The 19,561-nt window shown below is 47.6% G+C and overlaps 1 long non-coding RNA gene across 1 annotated transcript in view; it reads right to left on the bottom strand.

Moving 5' to 3' along the window:
- Nucleotides 1-19,561, bottom strand: part of LOC141146156 (uncharacterized) — a 49,663-nt gene that overhangs the window by 24,506 nt on the left and 5,596 nt on the right. The window contains exons 2-3 of the long non-coding RNA XR_012244737.1: nt 10,860-11,013; nt 527-680 (exon numbers count right to left, since the gene is read on the bottom strand). This is a non-coding gene — a long non-coding RNA (uncharacterized lncRNA). The remainder of the gene's footprint in view (nt 1-526; nt 681-10,859; nt 11,014-19,561) is intronic.

Here is a 19,561-nt window from a genome sequence, read left to right as displayed (position 1 = left end):
TGAGAAAGGGTTAAAAACCACCGTAAAGCGCCTCTGAGAGGCGCTTTGCCGGTGGTATAGCCGCGGTGCCCCATTGATTTCAATGGGCAGAAGCGGTGGAGGAGCGGTATACACACCGCTCCTTCACCGCACCAAAGATGCTGCTAGCAGGACTTTTTTTTACCGTCCTGCTAGCGCACCGCTCCAGTGTGAAAGCCCTCGGGACTTTCACATTGGAGACACGGCAGCGGCTGTTTCAGGTCGGTTTGCAGGCACCATTTTTAGCGCTGTAGCGCCTGCAAAACAACCCAGTGTGAGGGGTCTTAACATCCTTGTTACAGCAATAGGCATGTGACAGGTACTCTATGGAGAGATCTGGGGTCAATAAGACCTCAAATCCCTCCTCTGTACTTCAATCACACCAAGATCTGTGTTGTGATGCGGAGCGATTTGAGCCTAATGAATGGATTCAAATCGCACAAATACTGAATGACATGTGAATTGTACAGGAATGATCTGAGATTTAGTAAATAAACCTGTCACTTACCTGCTTCTCCTTCTCAATTTTCCTGAGGTATTGAATTTCGAACACCAGGTCCTTTAGTTTTTCTTTCAGAGTCTTAATTCTTCACAGAAGTAAAGTTTTCTCTGTAATATGTTCCTTTCCTCCTCTAAACTTCTTACTTGTTCTTCACAGTTGACTTGAAAGAAAAAAAAAAAGGATCAAAATGAAGATGAAAGAAATTGCTGCTAAAATGGCGATCTTTGAGGAGGTGTTTCGCCTCGATAGGCGCTCGCTGAGGTGGCCATGTCCCCAATTTTTCTGTGTCCCCCAAGTGTAATACAAATTTACTTCCATCACACAAGATGGAGGCTGTCTCAGCAACTGATGACGCTTTCCGTCCATTTTTTGGATTGACTGTTGTGATCAAGGGGGCGGGCCCTACACAGCCGGGCTCTGTGTAATGTTCTCTAATCGCTCCACTAAGGTTCCCTCTGCTCCCTGGCTAATCTTTTTGTAAATAGCTATATTGTTCAGAGTTGCCTCATCTTAAAATGAATTCACATATGGCGGTTCTGAAAATGCGGGCAGAATTGCGTGTTCCTGCCCATGTATTCAGAAAACGTGGCAAGACATGCTTGAGGTGCCATTATCTCTTGTATCCATCAAACATGGTGCGATTTTGCCGCATGTTGCCAAACACACCGTTCTCAGCACCAAAATTTGGTACATGAGCTGTTTTGGTGTGTTTATTGTGCATAGGGCAGCCCATTCAAGTGAATACAAAGTATATTATGTGTGGGGGCGGGATGTTAAGATAATTTCAGCTTTTGGAGGTATCGACGTTTATGTGTGTGTGTATGTGTGTATATATGTATATGTGTATTAGTATGTTATAGACAGACAATAGAAATATAAAAAATTTGCACTTTGTTTAACAAATTACAAACATATACATTTAGGGCCAGTTCACACCACATGCAGTCCAGTGCGTTTTTTTTTTCTGCATGGAAAGTAGGTTCTATGGTTTTCAATGGCATAGTTCACACCAGTGCAGTTCGTTCCAGTGCGTTCCAGTTCCAGAAAAAAAGTAGAACATGCTGCATTTTTTATGCACTGGACTGTACTGGAACGCTGTAAAACGCATCAAAAACGCACTGGGACGCACCTAAATGCACCAAAAACGCACTGCAACCCACTTGTCCTTATTTAAGGTTAAGAAAAAAGAGGGGGGAAAAAAAGCACTGGACTGCATCAATAACGCACTGGAATGGATCAAATGCGCATGCAGAAAAGCACCTGGAACGCATCTGGACTGCGTTTCTATGGTGTAAAAGAAGAAGACTTGACCCCTTGCCACCCAGGCCAATTCTGACATTTCTCTCCTACATGTAAAAATCATCATTTTTTTTCTAGAAAATTACATAGAACCCCAAACATTATATATGGTTTTTTTTTTTTTGTTTTTTTTAGCAAAGACCCTAGAGAATACAATGGTGGTTGTTGAAACTTTTTATCTCACACGGTATTTGCGCAGCAATTTTTCGAACGCTTTTTAAAAAAAACAAAAAAAAAAAACACTAAACTTAGCCCAATGTTTTTGCATATTGTGAAAGATGAAGTTACGCCGAGTAAATAGATACCTAACATGTCACACTTCAAAATTGCACACGCTCGTGGAATGGCGCCAAAGTTCGGTACTTAAAAATCCCTGTAGGCGATGCTTGAATTTTTTTACTGGTTACATGTTTTGAGTTACAGAGGAGGTCTAGGGACAAAATTATTGCTCTCCCTCCAACGTTCACGTCGATACCTCACATGTGTGGTTTAAACACTGTTTTCATATGTGGGCGGGACTTACGTATGCGTTCGCTTCTGCGTGCGAGCACACAGGGACAGGGGCGCTTTAAATTTTTTATTTTTTCGATTTATATTTCTAACACACAGCATATACATAGCAAACATTACACCCCAAAATACATTCTGCTACTCCTCTTTTACACAGCCTGGCCACATACTGAGGTTCAACACTGAAGTAGTACCTTCAAGCATTCTAGGAGCATAAATTACACATATAATTTCATTCCTTCCTATCACACCTTTGAAGGTCCTGGAGCATCAGGACAGTGGAATTACCCTCAAAATGACCCCATTTCGGAAAGCAAACACCCCAAAGTATATTCTATGAGGCATGGGCAGATAGGTACTCGGGTACTCTGATGGGCTGGTGACAGGTACTCTGATGGGCTGGTGACAGGTACTCTGATGGGCTGGTGACAGGTACTCGTGATCGGGGATGGGCTGTGTCAGGGTGACAAGCCTCATCCCCGATTGCTGCTTTGTGGGGCCCACAGTAGCGGCGAGAAGCAGAGGACATCACATGACCCCCGCCCAGGATGGGAGGGTGCTCCTGCGGACGTCATATGACAATGGCCCGGTATGGAAGTGGTTAAAGGGGATTTTTTTTTTTTTTTTTTAAATTGCATTTTAGTGTAAATTTGAGATCTGGGGTCTTTTTGACCCCAGATCTCACATTTAAGAGGTCCTGTAATGCTTTTTTTTATTACAAGAGATATTTAAGAAAATTATTCCCGTGCCATCAGATATGGAGGCGGCTGGGGGTGGAAAAGCTGCATGCGCCGGTTCGGGTAAACACCTGACCTTCTGAATGAATATAATAAATGGGTGGTGCTGCGCTAATCCTAAGTACAAAAACCAGCGTGGCTTAGGTGATAATAATATCTTATAACACCAGAAAGATAAAAGTATTTGTTTTTAAAACTAAATGGGTAACTGATACCAGTGGTGCGTAACACTGAACTAGATATAAATATCATAAACGTGAAGAAAATTAAAAATATGCTATACTTCACATAAAGTGCAAAAAGCCATCAAAAATTTGATACGATATAAGTGTCCCAAAATTATAAAAATAAAATGGAAAAATGAATGAAACAAGTCTTTCACAAAAAAGTCCTTATTATAAATAAATTATGTGACAGCAACGTCCTAGCATGCACACGTTGCAGTTAAAGTGCTCAAGTTGAATCACATCAAGTGCTTCTTCGTGTGCAGACATTCAAGTGGGTAATGGCCCCTTACCTTAGGGTAATAGGGCAAAAGCATATGACCAGGAGAGCTTTTGTAGCATCCACCTAGGGGCTCCAGCGCATCCCTCACCGTCATAGATCCTGAGATAAGGCTCCCTCAGATGTAGTGCGGGGGGGGGGGGTGTAGAAGATGATAAAGCAGGAAGAGACCCAATAGTGTAATTCCGTTTTGGTGAATGTTACTTATTTTTATTAGAGAAATACAGGTACTCACATTTAAAATTGAAAAAACAGCGGTTTTATCCGACGAGCGGCGAGCTCGTAAGCCTCTGACCATGTATTATGCAGCCTGTCCCGCCCCGTGTCTTCACACGAAGAAGCACTTGATGTGATTCAACTTGAGCACTTTAACTGCAACGTGTGCATGCTAGGACGTTGCTGTCACATAATTTATTTATAATAAGGACTTTTTTGTGAAAGACTTGTTTCATTCATTTTTCCATTTTATTTTTATAATTTTGGGACACTTATATCGTATCAAATTTTTGATGGCTTTTTGCACTTTATGTGAAGTATAGCATATTTTTACATATATTTTATAGAGGTGCATACACCATTCCACATTGTGCACATTGCTTGCACACTGCACATTGTCACTTTTTGAGCTGTGTATGTACATAGCTTGAACCGCCTTGCACTTTATTTAGGACTGTTTTCTGTTAATGACTCTGAGTCAGCTATTTACTATGGTGATAGAAGTTTTAAACATGTGTGTTTTTAATTTTCTTCACGTTTATGATATTTATATCTAGTTCAGTGTTACGCACCACTGGTATCAGTTACCCAATTAGTTTTAAAAACAAATAGTAATATCGGGACATACTAAAAGGAATGACAGAATGGAATGCCCATAGACTTTAACAGGGAGATGGAATGCCCATAGAGAGTAATGGAACAAAGTGGAATGCCCATAGAGAATAATGGAAAAAAAAAATCTATTTCTGAAAGACTCTTTAGACATATCATCAATTTCTTTTTTTAAAACCTACTTTTAAATATCAGTGGCCATGTTTAATATGAGATTAGGTGGGATTATTGTTGTTTTTTATAGCATAACAAAGGTGAATGACAGAAGGGAAAGTCCATAGAGTATAATGGGAAGTAAAATCTAAACTCATTTGCAGGCAAATCTGAGAGACATAGCAATTTATCCTTTACCACAGCTGTTCTTCAAGTAAAGTAGCAGATTATAAGATTGAGATTATTTGGGATTACAGCTGTTTTCTACAGAATGACAAACATATGACAGAATGAAATGCCCATAGAGTATAATGGGAAGCAAGATGTAACCTGGAGTCAGAACCATTGGTCATATCAGATCAATCTTTAGCAGACATACTCTCTATGTTCAGTGATGATGTTCAAATTTGAAATTAAGCGGGATTATTATTGTTTTCTATGGAATGACCAACATATGACAGCATAGTTGCCAACATTGTAAAAAAAAAATGTGGGACACTTTTGTGGCTGTAGGCGGAGCTGTCCAATAATTAGGGGGCGGGGCATTCGTCAGCAGGCGTGGCCTAGCAAAAATAGACAAGTGCGGCGCGCGAAGCGTGCAGCGGCGGAAAATGGGCGTGGTTTACGCGAAATTGTGGGCGTGGATTAAATGGGCGTGGCTCTAGAGGGTGTGGTTAGAGTCTGAAATGAATGAGGGATGGAGAGGGGGAGAGAGAGGGAAATGACGGGACAGCAGCCCTAGATCCTACACAATAGAAATATGTGTATTCTAGAAAGTTTAACAATCAGCAGATAAAGATACTCCAAACACCTGGTGTTAGCACTTCAATCAATCCGGCACCATGGTTGTTATGGTGTCAGGATGATTGAAGCGCATTATTTCTATTATTATATTGTAATATAAAATGAAATCATTCAACTCACCATAATGCAGAATCAGTGGGATCCCTGAGCGTGTCACCAGCCACGTCGCCTGCCACCAGCCGTCCGTCCTTGCATCAGATGTCCCCGGCGGAGCCCCCCCTCACATCAGGAGTCCCCGGCGGAGCCCCCCCCTCACATCAGGAGTCCCCGGCGGAGCCCCCCCCTCACATCAGGAGTCCCCGGTGGAGCCCCCCCCTCACATCAGGAGTCCCCGGCGGAGCCCCCCCCCTCACATCAGGAGTCCCCGGCGGAGCCCCCCCCCTCACATCAGGAGTCCCCGGCGGAGCCCCCCCCTCACATCAGGAGTCCCCGGCGGAGCCCCCCCCTCACATCAGGAGTCCCCGGCGGAGCCCCCCCCTCACATCAGGAGTCCCCGGCGGAGCCCCCCCCTCACATCAGGAGTCCCCGGCGGAGCCCCCCCCTCACATCAGGAGTCCCCGGCGGAGCCCCCCCCTCACATCAGGAGTCCCCGGCGGAGCCCCCCCCTCACATCAGGAGTCCCCGGCGGAGCCCCCCCTCACATCAGGAGTCCCCGGCGGAGCCCCCCCCTCACATCAGGAGTCCCCGGCGGAGCCCCCCCTCACATCAGGAGTCCCCGGCGGAGCCCCCCCTCACATCAGGAGTCCCCGGCGGAGCCCCCCCTCACATCAGGAGTCCCCGGCGGAGCCCCCCCTCACATCAGGAGTCCCCGGCGGAGCCCCCCCTCACATCAGGAGTCCCCGGCGGAGCCCCCCCTCACATCAGGAGTCCCCGGCGGAGCCCCCCCTCACATCAGGAGTCCCCGGCGGAGCCCCCCCTCACATCAGGAGTCCCCGGCGGAGCCCCCCCTCACATCAGGAGTCCCCGGCGGAGCCCCCCCTCACATCAGGAGTCCCCAGTGCCCCCCCCCACTCACATCAGGTGTCCCCAGTGCCCCCCCCCACTCACATCAGGTGTCCCCAGTGCCCCCCCCCCACTCACATCAGGTGTCCCCAGTGCCCCCCCCCACTCACATCAGGTGTCCCCAGTGCCCCCCCCCACTCACATCAGGTGTCCCCAGTGCCCCCCCCACTCACATCAGGTGTCCCCAGTGCCCCCCCCACTCACATCAGGTGTCCCCAGTGCCCCCCCCACTCACATCAGGTGTCCCCAGTGCCCCCCCCCCACTCACATCAGGTGTCCCCAGTGCCCCCCCCCACTCACATCAGGTGTCCCCAGTGCCCCCCCCCACTCACATCAGGTGTCCCCAGTGCCCCCCCCCACTCACATCAGGTGTCCCCAGTGCCCCCCCCCACTCACATCAGGTGTCCCCAGTGCCCCCCCCCACTCACATCAGGTGTCCCCAGTGCCCCCCCCCACTCACATCAGGTGTCCCCAGTGCCCCCCCCCACTCACATCAGGTGTCCCCAGTGCCCCCCCCCACTCACATCAGGTGTCCCCAGTGCCCCCCCCCACTCACATCAGGTGTCCCCAGTGCCCCCCCCACTCACATCAGGTGTCCCCAGTGCCCCCCCCACTCACATCAGGTGTCCCCAGTGCCCCCCCCACTCACATCAGGTGTCCCCAGTGCCCCCCCACTCACATCAGGTGTCCCCAGTGCCCCCCCACTCACATCAGGTGTCCCCAGTGCCCCCCCCACTCACATCAGGTGTCCCCAGTGCCCCCCCCACTCACATCAGGTTTCCCCAGTGCCCCCCCCACTCACATCAGGTGTCCCCAGTGCCCCCCCACTCACATCAGGTGTCCCCAGTGCCCCCCCCACTCACCTCAGGTGTCCCACAGCGGTGCGCGCGCTCCCCCCCACCTAGAACCCCCGCCCCTTTCCATATCAGACTGGCAGCGGGGCGGGGGGTAGGCGGGCCGAGGCGGGGCGAGGCAGGCCGAGGCGGAGCGGGGCAGGGGGTGGGCGGGGCGCAGAAGCTTCGTCTAGCCCCCCCAGCCGTCTTCCTGAACTTCAACAAAATGGCGGCCGGCGGAGACAATGTCTCCGCCGGCTGCCGACCTCTGGCGGCGGTGGATTCAAAACGGGAACCGGATTTTTCGGGACATTTCCCGGGACACCACAAATCCGGGAATGAAGTCCAAGTCCCGGGAAATCCGGGACAGTTGGCAGCTATGTGACAGAATGGAATGCCCATAGAGTATAATAGGAAGTAATATCTAAACTAATTTAGAGGCAAATCTGAGAGACATAGCAATTTATCCTTTACCACAGCTGTTCTTCAAATAAAGTAGCAGATTATAAGATTGAGATTATTTGGGATTACAGCTGTTTTCTACGGAATGACAAACATATGACAGAATGGAATGCCCATAGAGTATAATGGCAAGCAAGATGTAACCTGGAGTCAGAACCATTGGTCATATCAGATCAATCTTTAGCAGACATACTCTCTATGTTCAGTGATGATGTTCAAAATTGAGATGAAGCAGGATAATCTGCTACTTTACTTGAAGAACAGCTGTGGTAAAGTATAAATTGCTATGTCTCTCAGATTTGCCTGTAAATGAGTTTAGATTTTACTTCCCATTATACTCTATGGGCATTCCATTCTGTCATATGTTTGTCATTCCATAGAAAACAATAATAATCCTGCTTCATCTCAATTTTGAACATCATCACTGAACATAGAGAGAGTATGTCTGCTAAAGATTGATCTGATATGACCCATGGTTCTGACTCCAGGTCACATCTTGCTTCCTATTATACTCTATGGGCATTCCTTTCTATTATTTATCTGTCATTCCATAGAAAACAGCTGTAATCCCAAATAATCTCAATCTTATAATCTGCAACTCTACTTGAAGAACAGCTGTGGTAAAGGATAAATTGCTATGTCTCTCAGATTTTCCTGCAAATGAGTTTAGATTTTTCTTCCCATTATACTCTATGGGCATTCCCTTCTGTCATATGTTGGTCATTCCATAGAAAACATTAATATTCCCACTTAATGTCAAATTTGAACATCATCACTGAACATAGAGAGTATGTCTGCTAAAGATTGATCTGATACGACCAATGGTTCTGACTCCAGGTTACATCTTGCTTCCCATTATACTCTATGGGCATTCCATTCTGTCATATGTTTGTCATTCCATAGAAAACAGCTGTAATCCCAAAAAATCTCAATCTTATATTCTGCTACTTTACTTGAGGAACAGCTGTGGGAAAGGTGGAATTGCTGTGTCTCTCAGATTTGCCTGCAAATGAGTTTAGATTTTACTTCCCAGTTTACTTCCCATTATACTCTATGGACTTTCCCTTCTCTCATTCACCTTTGTTATGCCATAAAAAACAATAATCCCACCTAATCTCATATTAAACATGGCCACTGATATTTAAAAGTAGGTTTTAAAAAAATAAATTGATGATATGTCTAAAGAGTCTGTCAGAAATAGAATTTTTTTTCCATTATTCTCTATGGGCATTCCACTTTGTTCCATTACTCTCTATGGGCATTCCATCTCCCTGTTAAAGTCTATGGGCATTCCATTCTGTCATTCCTTTTAGTATGTCCCGTAATATCTTATAACACCAGAAAGATAAAAGTATCACCTAAGCCACACTGGTTTTTGTACTTAGGATTAGCGCAGCACCACCCATTTATATATTACAAGAGATGTTTACATTTTTTTTTTTTTAAAAAGACAGTGTAAAAATAAACAAATAAAAGGTAAAATAAAATTAAAAAAAAAAAAGTTTAAAGCACCCCGTCCTGCCGAAATCGCGCGCAGAAGCAAACGCATACGTAAGTCCCATCTGGATATGAAAACGGTGCTCAAACCACACATGTGAGGTATTGCCGCGATCGTTAGAGTGAGAGCAATAATCTCATTACTAGACCTCCTCTGTAACAGAAAACTGGTGACCTGTAGAAATTTTTAAACGTCGCCAATGGAGATTTTTAAGTGCCAAAGTTTGTCGCAATTCCACGAGCGGGCGCAATTTTGAAGAGTGACATGTTGGGTATCAATTTACTCGGCGTAACATTATCTTTCACAATATAGAAAAAAATGGGCTAACTTTACTGTTGTCTTATTTTTTGACTCAGTGTATTTAAAAAGAAAAAAAAAATTGCGCTTGTAAGACCACTGCGCAAATACGATGTGACAAAGTATTGCAATGACCGCCATTTTATTCTCTAGGGTGTCTGGAAAAAAAAAGTTATATAATGTTTGGGGGTTCTAAGTAATTTTCTAGCAAAAAAACAGATTTTAACTTGTAAACAACAAGTGTCAAAAAGAGGCCCGGTCCTTAAGAAGTGGTTAAACTAGGCTGCACTGTAACCACTCCAAGAACAGTCTTTTCTGGTACGTTTTGTTTACATGTAAAAATCTGTATTTTTTGCCAAAAAAATACTCAGAAACCCCAATTTTTACATGTAAACAAAACACGTTATATTTTGTGAAGCAGAGGCCCTAGAATAAAATGGCAGTTGCAATTTTTTATGTCACATGGTATTTGTGCAGCGTTTTTTCAAAGGCAACTTTTGGGAAAAAATACACTTTTTTTGAATTATAATGCAAAAAAAAAAACACCACAATACATAACCCAATTTTTTTGTAAAATATAAAAGATGATGTTACGCTGAGTAAATGCATACCAAACACGTCATGCTTTAAAATTGCGCACGCCCGTGCAATGGCGACAAATGATGTAAATTTTACTAGCCATAGGCGATGATGTAAAAGCCTTTACATGTTACCACTTTAGATGTACAGAAGAGGTCTAGTACTTGAATTAGTGCCCATGTGTAAGGCCCCTTTCACACTGGGGCGGCATCGGTGGTAAAGCGCCGCTATTTTTAGTGGGGCTTTACCATCGGATTTGCGGCACTATTCGGCTGCTAGCTGGGCGATTTTACCCCCCGCTGGCGGCTGAGAAAGGGTTAAAAACCACCGCAAAGCGCCTCTGAGAGGCGCTTTGCCGGTGGTATAGCCGCGGTGCCCCATTGATTTCAATGGGCAGGAGCGGTGGAGGAGCGGTATACACACCGCTCCTTTACCGCACCAAAGATGCTGCTAGCAGGACTTTTTTTTACCGTCCTGCTAGCGCACCGCTCCAGTGTGAAAGCCCTCGGGACTTTCACATTGGAGACACGGCAGCGGCTGTTTCAGGTCGGTTTGCAGGCACCATTTTTAGCGCTGTAGCGCCTGCAAAACAACCCAGTGTGAGGGGTCTTAACATCCTTGTTACAGCAATAGGCATGTGACAGGTACTCTATGGAGAGATCTGGGGTCAATAAGACCTCAAATCCCTCCTCTGTACTTCAATCACACCAAGATCTGTGTTGTGATGCGGAGCGATTTGAGCCCAATGAATGGATTCAAATCGCACAAATACTGAATGACATGTGAATTGTACAGGAATGATCTGAGATTTAGTAAATAAACCTGTCACTTACCTGCTTCTCCTTCTCAATTTTCCTGAGGTATTGAATTTCGAACACCAGGTCCTTTAGTTTTTCTTTCAGAGTCTTAATTCTTCACAGAAGTAAAGTTTTCTCTGTAATATGTTCCTTTCCTCCTCTAAACTTCTTACTTGTTCTTCACAGTTGACTTGAAAGAAAAAAAAAAGGATCAAAATGAAGATGAAAGAAATTGCTGCTAAAATGGCGATCTTTGAGGAGGTGTTTCGCCTCGATAGGCGCTCGCTGAGGTGGCCATGTCCCCAATTTTTCTGTGTCCCCCCCCAAGTGTAATACAAATTTACTTCCATCACACAAGACGGAGGCTGTCTCAGCAACTGATGACGCTTTCCGTCCATTTTTTGGATTGACTGTTGTGATCAAGGGGGCGGGCCCTACACAGCCGGGCTCTGTGTAATGTTCTCTAATCGCTCCACTAAGGTTCCCTCTGCTCCCTGGCTAATCTTTTTGTAAATAGCTATATTGTTCAGAGTTGCCTCATCTTAAAATGAATTCACATATGGCGGTTCTGAAAATGCGGGCAGAATTGCGTGTTCCTGCCCATGTATTCAGAAAACGTGGCAAGACATGCTTGAGGTGCCATTATCTCTTGTATCCATCAAACATGGTGCGATTTTGCCGCATGTTGCCAAACACACCGTTCTCAGCACCAAAATTTGGTACATGAGCTGCTTTGGTGTGTTTATTGTGCATAGGGCAGCCCATTCAAGTGAATAGAAAGTATATTATGTGTGGGGGCGGGATGTTAAGATAATTTCAGCTTTTGGAGGTATCGACGTTTATGTGTGTGTGTATGTGTGTATATATGTATATGTGTATTAGTATGTTATAGACAGACAATAGAAATATAAAAAATTTGCACTTTGTTTAACAAATTACAAACATATACATTTAGGGCCAGTTCACACCACATGCAGTCCAGTGCGTTTTTTTTTTCTGCATCAAAAACGCATGGAAAGTAGGTTCTATGGTTTTCAATGGCATAGTTCACACCAGTGCAGTTCGTTCCAGTGCGTTCCAGTTCCAGAAAAAAAGTAGAACATGCTGCATTTTTTATGCACTGGACTGTACTGGAACGCTGTAAAACGCATCAAAAACGCACTGGGATGCACCTAAATGCACCAAAAACGCATTGCAACCCACTTGTCCTTATTTAAGGTTAAGAAAAAAGAGGGGGGAAAAAAAGCACTGGACTGCATCAATAACGCACTGGAATGGATCAAATGCGCATGCAGAAAAGCACCTGGAACGCATCTGGACTGAGTTTCTATGGTGTAAAAGAAGAAGACTTGACCCCTTGCCACCCAGGCCAATTCTGACATTTCTCTCCTACATGTAAAAATCATCATTTTTTTTCTAGAAAATTACATAGAACCCCAAACATTATATATGTTTTTTTTTTTTTTTTTAGCAAAGACCCTAGAGAATACAATGGCGGTTGTTGAAACTTTTTATCTCACACGGTATTTGCGCAGCAATTTTTCGAACGCTTTTTAAAAAAAACAAAAAAAAAACCACTAAACTTAGCCCAATGTTTTTGCATATTGTGAAAGATGAAGTTACGCCGAGTAAATAGATACCTAACATGTCACACTTCAAAATTGCACACGCTCGTGGAATGGCGCCAAAGTTCGGTACTTAAAAATATCCCTGTAGGCGATTGTTGAATTTTTTTTACTGGTTACATGTTTTGAGTTAGAGGAGGTCTAGGGACAAAATTATTGCTCTCCCTCCAACGTTCACGTCGATACCTCACATGTGTGTTTTCATATGTGGGCGGGACTTACGTATGCGTTCGCTTCTGCGTGCGAGCACACAGGGACAGGGGCGCTTTAAATTTTTAATTTTTTCGATTTATATTTCTAACACACAGCATATACATAGCAAACATTACACCCCAAAATACATTCTGCTACTCCTCTTTTACACAGCCTGGCCACATACTGAGGTTCAACACTGAAGTAGTACCTTCAAGCATTCTAGGAGCATAAATTACACATATAATTTCATTCCTTCCTATCACACCTTTGAAGGTCCTGGAGCATCAGGACAGTGGAATTACCCTCAAAATGACCCCATTTCGGAAAGCAAACACCCCAAAGTATATTCTATGAGGCATGGGCAGATAGGTACTCAGGTACTCTGATGGGCTGGTGACAGGTACTCTGATGGGCTGGTGACAGGTACTCTGATGGGCTGGTGACAGGTACTCGTGATCGGGGATGGGCTGTGTCAGGGTGACAAGCCTCATCCCCGATCGCTGCTTTGTGGGGCCCACAGTAGCGGCGAGAAGCAGAGGACATCACATGACCCCCGCCCAGGATGGGAGGGTGCTCCTGCGGACGTCATATGACAATGGCCCGGTATGGAAGTGGTTAAAGGGGATTTTTTTTTTTTTTAAATTGCATTTTAGTGTAAATTTGAGATCTGGGGTCTTTTTGACCCCAGATCTCACATTTAAGAGGTCCTGTAATGCTTTTTTTTATTACAAGAGATATTTAAGAAAATTATTCCCGCGCCATCAGATATGGAGGCGGCTGGGGGTGGAAAAGCTGCATGCGCCGGTTCGGGTAAACACCTGACCTTTTGAATGAATATAATAAATGGGTGGTGCTGCGCTAATCCTAAGTACAAAAACCAGCGTGGCTTAGGTGATAATAATATCTTATAACACCAGAAAGATAAAAGTATTTGTTTTTAAAACTAAATGGGTAACTGATACCAGTGGTGCGTAACACTGAACTAGATATAAATATCATAAACGTGAAGAAAATTAAAAATATGCTATACTTCACATAAAGTGCAAAAAGCCATCAAAAATTTGATACGATATAAGTGTCCCAAAATTATAAAAATAAAATGGAAAAATGAATGAAACAAGTCTTTCACAAAAAAGTCCTTATTCTAAATAAATTATGTGACAGCAACGTCCTAGCATGCACACGTTGCAGTTAAAGTGCTCAAGTTGAATCACATCAAGTGCTTCTTCGTGTGCAGACATTCAAGTGGGTAATGGCCCCTTACCTTAGGGTAATAGGGCAAAAGCATATGACCAGGAGAGCTTTTGTAGCATCCACCTAGGGGCTCCAGCGCGTCCCTCACCGTCATAGATCCTGAGATAAGGCTCCCTCAGATGTAGTGCGGGGGGGGGTGTAGAAGATGATAAAGCAGGAAGAGACCCAATAGTGTAATTCCGTTTGGTGAATGTTTTTATTAGAGAAATACAGGTACTCACATTTAAAATTGAAAAAACAGCGGTTTTATCCGACGAGCGGCGAGCTCGTAAGCCTCTGACCATGTATGCAGCCTGTCCCGCCCCGTGTCTTCACACGAAGTAGCACTTGATGTGATTCAACTTGAGCACTTTAACTGCAACGTGTGCATGCTAGGACGTTGCTGTCACATAATTTATTTAGAATAAGGACTTTTTTGTGAAAGACTTGTTTCATTCATTTTTCCATTTTATTTTTATAATTTTGGGACACTTATATCGTATCAAATTTTTGATGGCTTTTTGCACTTTATGTGAAGTATAGCATATTTTTACATATATTTTATAGAGGTGCATACACCATTCCACATTGTGCACATTGCTTGCACACTGCACATTGTCACTTTTTGAGCTGTGTATGTACATAGCTTGAACCGCCTTGCACTTTATTTAGGACTGTTTTCTGTTACTGACTCTGAGTCAGCTATTTACTATGGTGATAGAAGTTTTAAACATGTGTGTTTTTAATTTTCTTCACGTTTATGATATTTATATCTAGTTCAGTGTTACGCACCACTGGTATCAGTTACCCAATTAGTTTTAAAAACAAATAGTAATATCGGGACATACTAAAAGGAATGACAGAATGGAATGCCCATAGACTTTAACAGGGAGATGGAATGCCCATAGAGGAGTAATGGAACAAAGTGGAATGCCTATAGGGAATAATGGAAAAAAAAAATCTATTTCTGAAAGACTCTTTAGACATATCATCAATTTCTTTTTTTAAAACCTACTTTTAAATATCAGTGGCCATGTTTAATATGAGATTAGGTGGGATTATTGTTGTTTTTTATAGCATAACAAAGGTGAATGACAGAATGGAATGCCCATAGAGTATAATGGGAAGTAAAATCTAAACTCATTTACAGGCAAATCTGAGAGACATAGCAATTTATCCTTTACCACAGCTGTTCTTCAAGTAAAGTAGCAGATTATAAGATTGAGATTATTTGGGATTACAGCTGTTTTCTACAGAATAACAAACATATGACAGAATGAAATGCCCATAGAGTATAATGGGAAGCAAGATGTAACCTGGAGTCAGAACCATTGGTCATATCAGATCAATCTTTAGCAGACATACTCTCTATGTTCAGTGATGATGTTCAAATTTGAAATTAAGCGGGATTATTATTGTTTTCTATGGAATGACCAACATATGACAGCATAGTTGCCAACATTGTAAAAAAAAAAATGTGGGACACTTTTGTGGCTGTAGGCGGAGCTGTCCAATAATTAGGGGGCGGGGCATTCATCAGCAGGCGTGGCCTAGCAAAAATAGACAAGTGCGGCGCGCAAAGCGTGCCGCGGCGGAAAATGGGCGTGGTTTACGTGAAATTATGGGCGTGGCTTAAATGGGCGTGGCTCTAGAGGGTGTGGTTAGAGTCTGAAATGAATGAGGGATGGAGAGGGGGAGAGAGGGGGAGAGAGAGGGAAATGACGGGACAGCAGCCCTAGATCCTACACAATAGAAATATGTGTATTCTAGAAAGTTTAACAATCAGCAGATAAAGATACTCCAAACACCTGGTGTTATCACTTGTTGTTATGGTGTCAGGATGATTGAAGCGCATTATTTCTATTATTACATTGTAATATAAAATGAAATCATTCAACTCACCATAATGCAGAATCAGTGGGATCCCTGAGCGTGTCACCAGCCACGTCGCCTGCCACCAGCCGTCCGTCCTCACATCAGGAGTCCCCGGCGGAGCCCCCCCTCACACCAGGAGTCCCCGGCGGAGCCCCCCCTCACACCAGGAGTCCCCGGCGGAGCCCCCCCTCACACCAGGAGTCCCCGGCGGAGCCCCCCCTCACACCAGGAGTCCCCGGCGGAGCCCCCCCTCACACCAGGAGTCCCCGGCGGAGCCCCCCCTCACACCAGGAGTCCCCGGCGGAGCCCCCCCTCACACCAGGAGTCCCCGGCGGAGCCCCCCCTCACCACCAGGAGTCCCCGGCGGAGCCCCCCCTCACCACCAGGAGTCCCCGGCGGAGCCCCCCCTCACCACCAGGAGTCCCCGGCGGAGCCCCCCCTCACCACCAGGAGTCCCCGGCGGAGCCCCCCCTCACCACCAGGAGTCCCCGGCGGAGCCCCCCCTCACCACCAGGAGTCCCCGGCGGAGCCCCCCCTCACCACCAGGAGTCCCCGGCGGAGCCCCCCCTCACCACCAGGAGTCCCCGGCGGAGCCCCCCCTCACCACCAGGAGTCCCCGGCGGAGCCCCCCCTCACCACCAGGAGTCCCCGGCGGAGCCCCCCCTCACCACCAGGAGTCCCCGGCGGAGCCCCCCCTCACCACCAGGAGTCCCCGGCGGAGCCCCCCCTCACCACCAGGAGTCCCCGGCGGAGCCCCCCCTCACCACCAGGAGTCCCCGGCGGAGCCCCCCCTCACCACCAGGAGTCCCCGGCGGAGCCCCCCCTCACCACCAGGAGTCCCCGGCGGAGCCCCCCCTCACCACCAGGAGTCCCCGGCGGAGCCCCCCCTCACCACCAGGAGTCCCCGGCGGAGCCCCCCCTCACCACCAGGAGTCCCCGGCGGAGCCCCCCCTCACCACCAGGAGTCCCCGGCGGAGCCCCCCCTCACCACCAGGAGTCCCCGGCGGAGCCCCCCCTCACCACCAGGAGTCCCCGGCGGAGCCCCCCCTCACCACCAGGAGTCCCCGGCGGAGCCCCCCCTCACCACCAGGAGTCCCCGGCGGAGCCCCCCCTCACCACCAGGAGTCCCCGGCGGAGCCCCCCCTCACCACCAGGAGTCCCCGGCGGAGCCCCCCCTCACCACCAGGAGTCCCCGGCGGAGCCCCCCCTCACCACCAGGAGTCCCCGGCGGAGCCCCCCCTCACCACCAGGAGTCCCCGGCGGAGCCCCCCCTCACCACCAGGAGTCCCCGGCGGAGCCCCCCCTCACCACCAGGAGTCCCCGGCGGAGCCCCCCCTCACCACCAGGAGTCCCCGGCGGAGCCCCCCCTCACCACCAGGAGTCCCCGGCGGAGCCCCCCCTCACCACCAGGAGTCCCCGGCGGAGCCCCCCCTCACCACCAGGAGTCCCCGGCGGAGCCCCCCCTCACCACCAGGAGTCCCCGGCGGAGCCCCCCCTCACCACCAGGAGTCCCCGGCGGAGCCCCCCCTCACCACCAGGAGTCCCCGGCGGAGCCCCCCCTCACCACCAGGAGTCCCCGGCGGAGCCCCCCCTCACCACCAGGAGTCCCCGGCGGAGCCCCCCCTCACCACCAGGAGTCCCCGGCGGAGCCCCCCCTCACCACCAGGAGTCCCCGGCGGAGCCCCCCCTCACCACCAGGAGTCCCCGGCGGAGCCCCCCCTCACCACCAGGAGTCCCCGGCGGAGCCCCCCCTCACCACCAGGAGTCCCCGGCGGAGCCCCCCCTCACCACCAGGAGTCCCCGGCGGAGCCCCCCCTCACCACCAGGAGTCCCCGGCGGAGCCCCCCCTCACCACCAGGAGTCCCCGGCGGAGCCCCCCCTCACCACCAGGAGTCCCCGGCGGAGCCCCCCCTCACCACCAGGAGTCCCCGGCGGAGCCGCCCCTCACCACCAGGTGTCCCCGGCGGAGCCGCCCCTCCACACCAGGTGTCCCCGGCGGAGCCGCCCCTCCACACCAGGTGTCCCCGGCGGAGCCGCCCCTCCACACCAGGTGTCCCCGGCGGAGCCGCCCCTCCACACCAGGTGTCCCCGGCGGAGCCGCCCCTCCACATCAGGTGTCCCCGGCGGAGCCGCCCCTCCACATCAGGTGTCCCCGGCGCCGCCCCCCACTCACATCAGGAGTCCTCGGCGCCCCCCCCACTCACATCAGGAGTCCCCGGCGCCCCCCCACTCACCTCAGGTGTCCCACAGCGGTGCGCGCGCTCCCCCCCACCTAGAACCCCCGCCCTTTTCCATATCAGACTGGCAGCGGGGCGGGGGGTAGGCGGGCCGAGGCGGGGCGAGGCAGAGCGGGGCAGGCCGAGGCGGGGCGAGGCGGAGCGGGGCAGGGGGTGGGCGGGGCGCAGAAGCTTCGTCTAGCCCCCCCAGCCGTCTTCCTGAACTTCAACAAAATGGCGGCCGGCGGAGACAATGTCTCCGCCGGCCGCCGACCTCTAGCGGCGGCGGATTCAAAACGGGAACCGGATTTTTCGGGACATTTCCCGGGACACCACAAATCCGGGAATGAAGTCCAAGTCCCGGGAAATCCGGGACAGTTGGCAACTATGTGACAGAATGGAATGCCCATAGAGTATAATAGGAAGTAATATCTAAACTAATTTACAGGCAAATCTGAGAGACATAGCAATTTATCCTTTACCACAGCTGTTCTTCAAATAAAGTAGCAGATTATAAGATTGAGATTATTTGGGATTACAGCTGTTTTCTACGGAATGACAAACATATGACAGAATGGAATGCCCATAGAGTATAATGGGAAGCAAGATGTGACCTGGAGTCAGAACCATTGAACATATCAGATCAATCTTTAGCAGACATACTCTCTATGTCCAGTGTTGATGTCCAAAGTTTACATTAAGTGGGATTATTATTGTTTTCTATGGAATGACAAACATATGACAGAATGGAATGCCCATAGAGTATAATGGGAAGTAAAACCTAAACTCATTTACAGGCAAATCTGAGAGACATATCAATTTATCCTTTACCACAGCTATTCCTCAAGTAGAATAGCAGATTATAAGATTGAGATTTTTTGGGATTACAGCTGTTTTCTATGGAATGACAGATAAATAATAGAAAGGAATGACCATAGAGTATAATGGGAAGCAAGATGTGACCTGGAGTCAGAACCATTGGTCATATCAGATCAATCTTTAGCAGACATACTCTCTATGTTCAGTGGTGATGTTCAAATTTGAAATTAAGCGGGGTTATTATTGTTTTCTATGGAATGACAAGCATATGACAGAATGGAATGCCCATAGAGTATAATGGGAAGTAAAATCTAAACTCATTTACAGGCAAATCTGAGAGACATATCAATTTATCCTTTACCACAGCTGTTCTTCAAATAAAGTAGCAGATTATAAGATTGAGATTATTTGGGATCACAGCTGTTTTCTATGGAATGACAAACATATGACAGAATGGAATGCCCATAGAGTATAATGGAAAGCAAGATGTGACCTGGAGTCAGAACCATTGGTCATATCAGATCAATCTTTAGCAGACATACTCTCTATGTTCAGTGATGATGTTCAAAATTGAGATGAAGCAGGATAATCTGCTACTTTACTTGAAGAACAGCTGTGGTAAAGGATAAATTGATATGTCTCTCAGATTTGCCTGTAAATGAGTTTAGATTTTACTTCCCATTATACTCTATGGGCATTCCATTCTGTCATATGTTTGTCATTCCATAGAAAACAATAATAATCCTGCTTCATCTCAATTTTGAACATCATCACT

This window comes from Aquarana catesbeiana, linkage group LG05 (genome assembly GCF_042186555.1).
Source record: "Aquarana catesbeiana isolate 2022-GZ linkage group LG05, ASM4218655v1, whole genome shotgun sequence".
NCBI lineage: Eukaryota > Metazoa > Chordata > Amphibia > Anura > Ranidae > Aquarana > Aquarana catesbeiana.
Note: the sequence above shows the minus strand (reverse complement) of the source record. Positions and strands in the feature narration are given on the sequence as shown.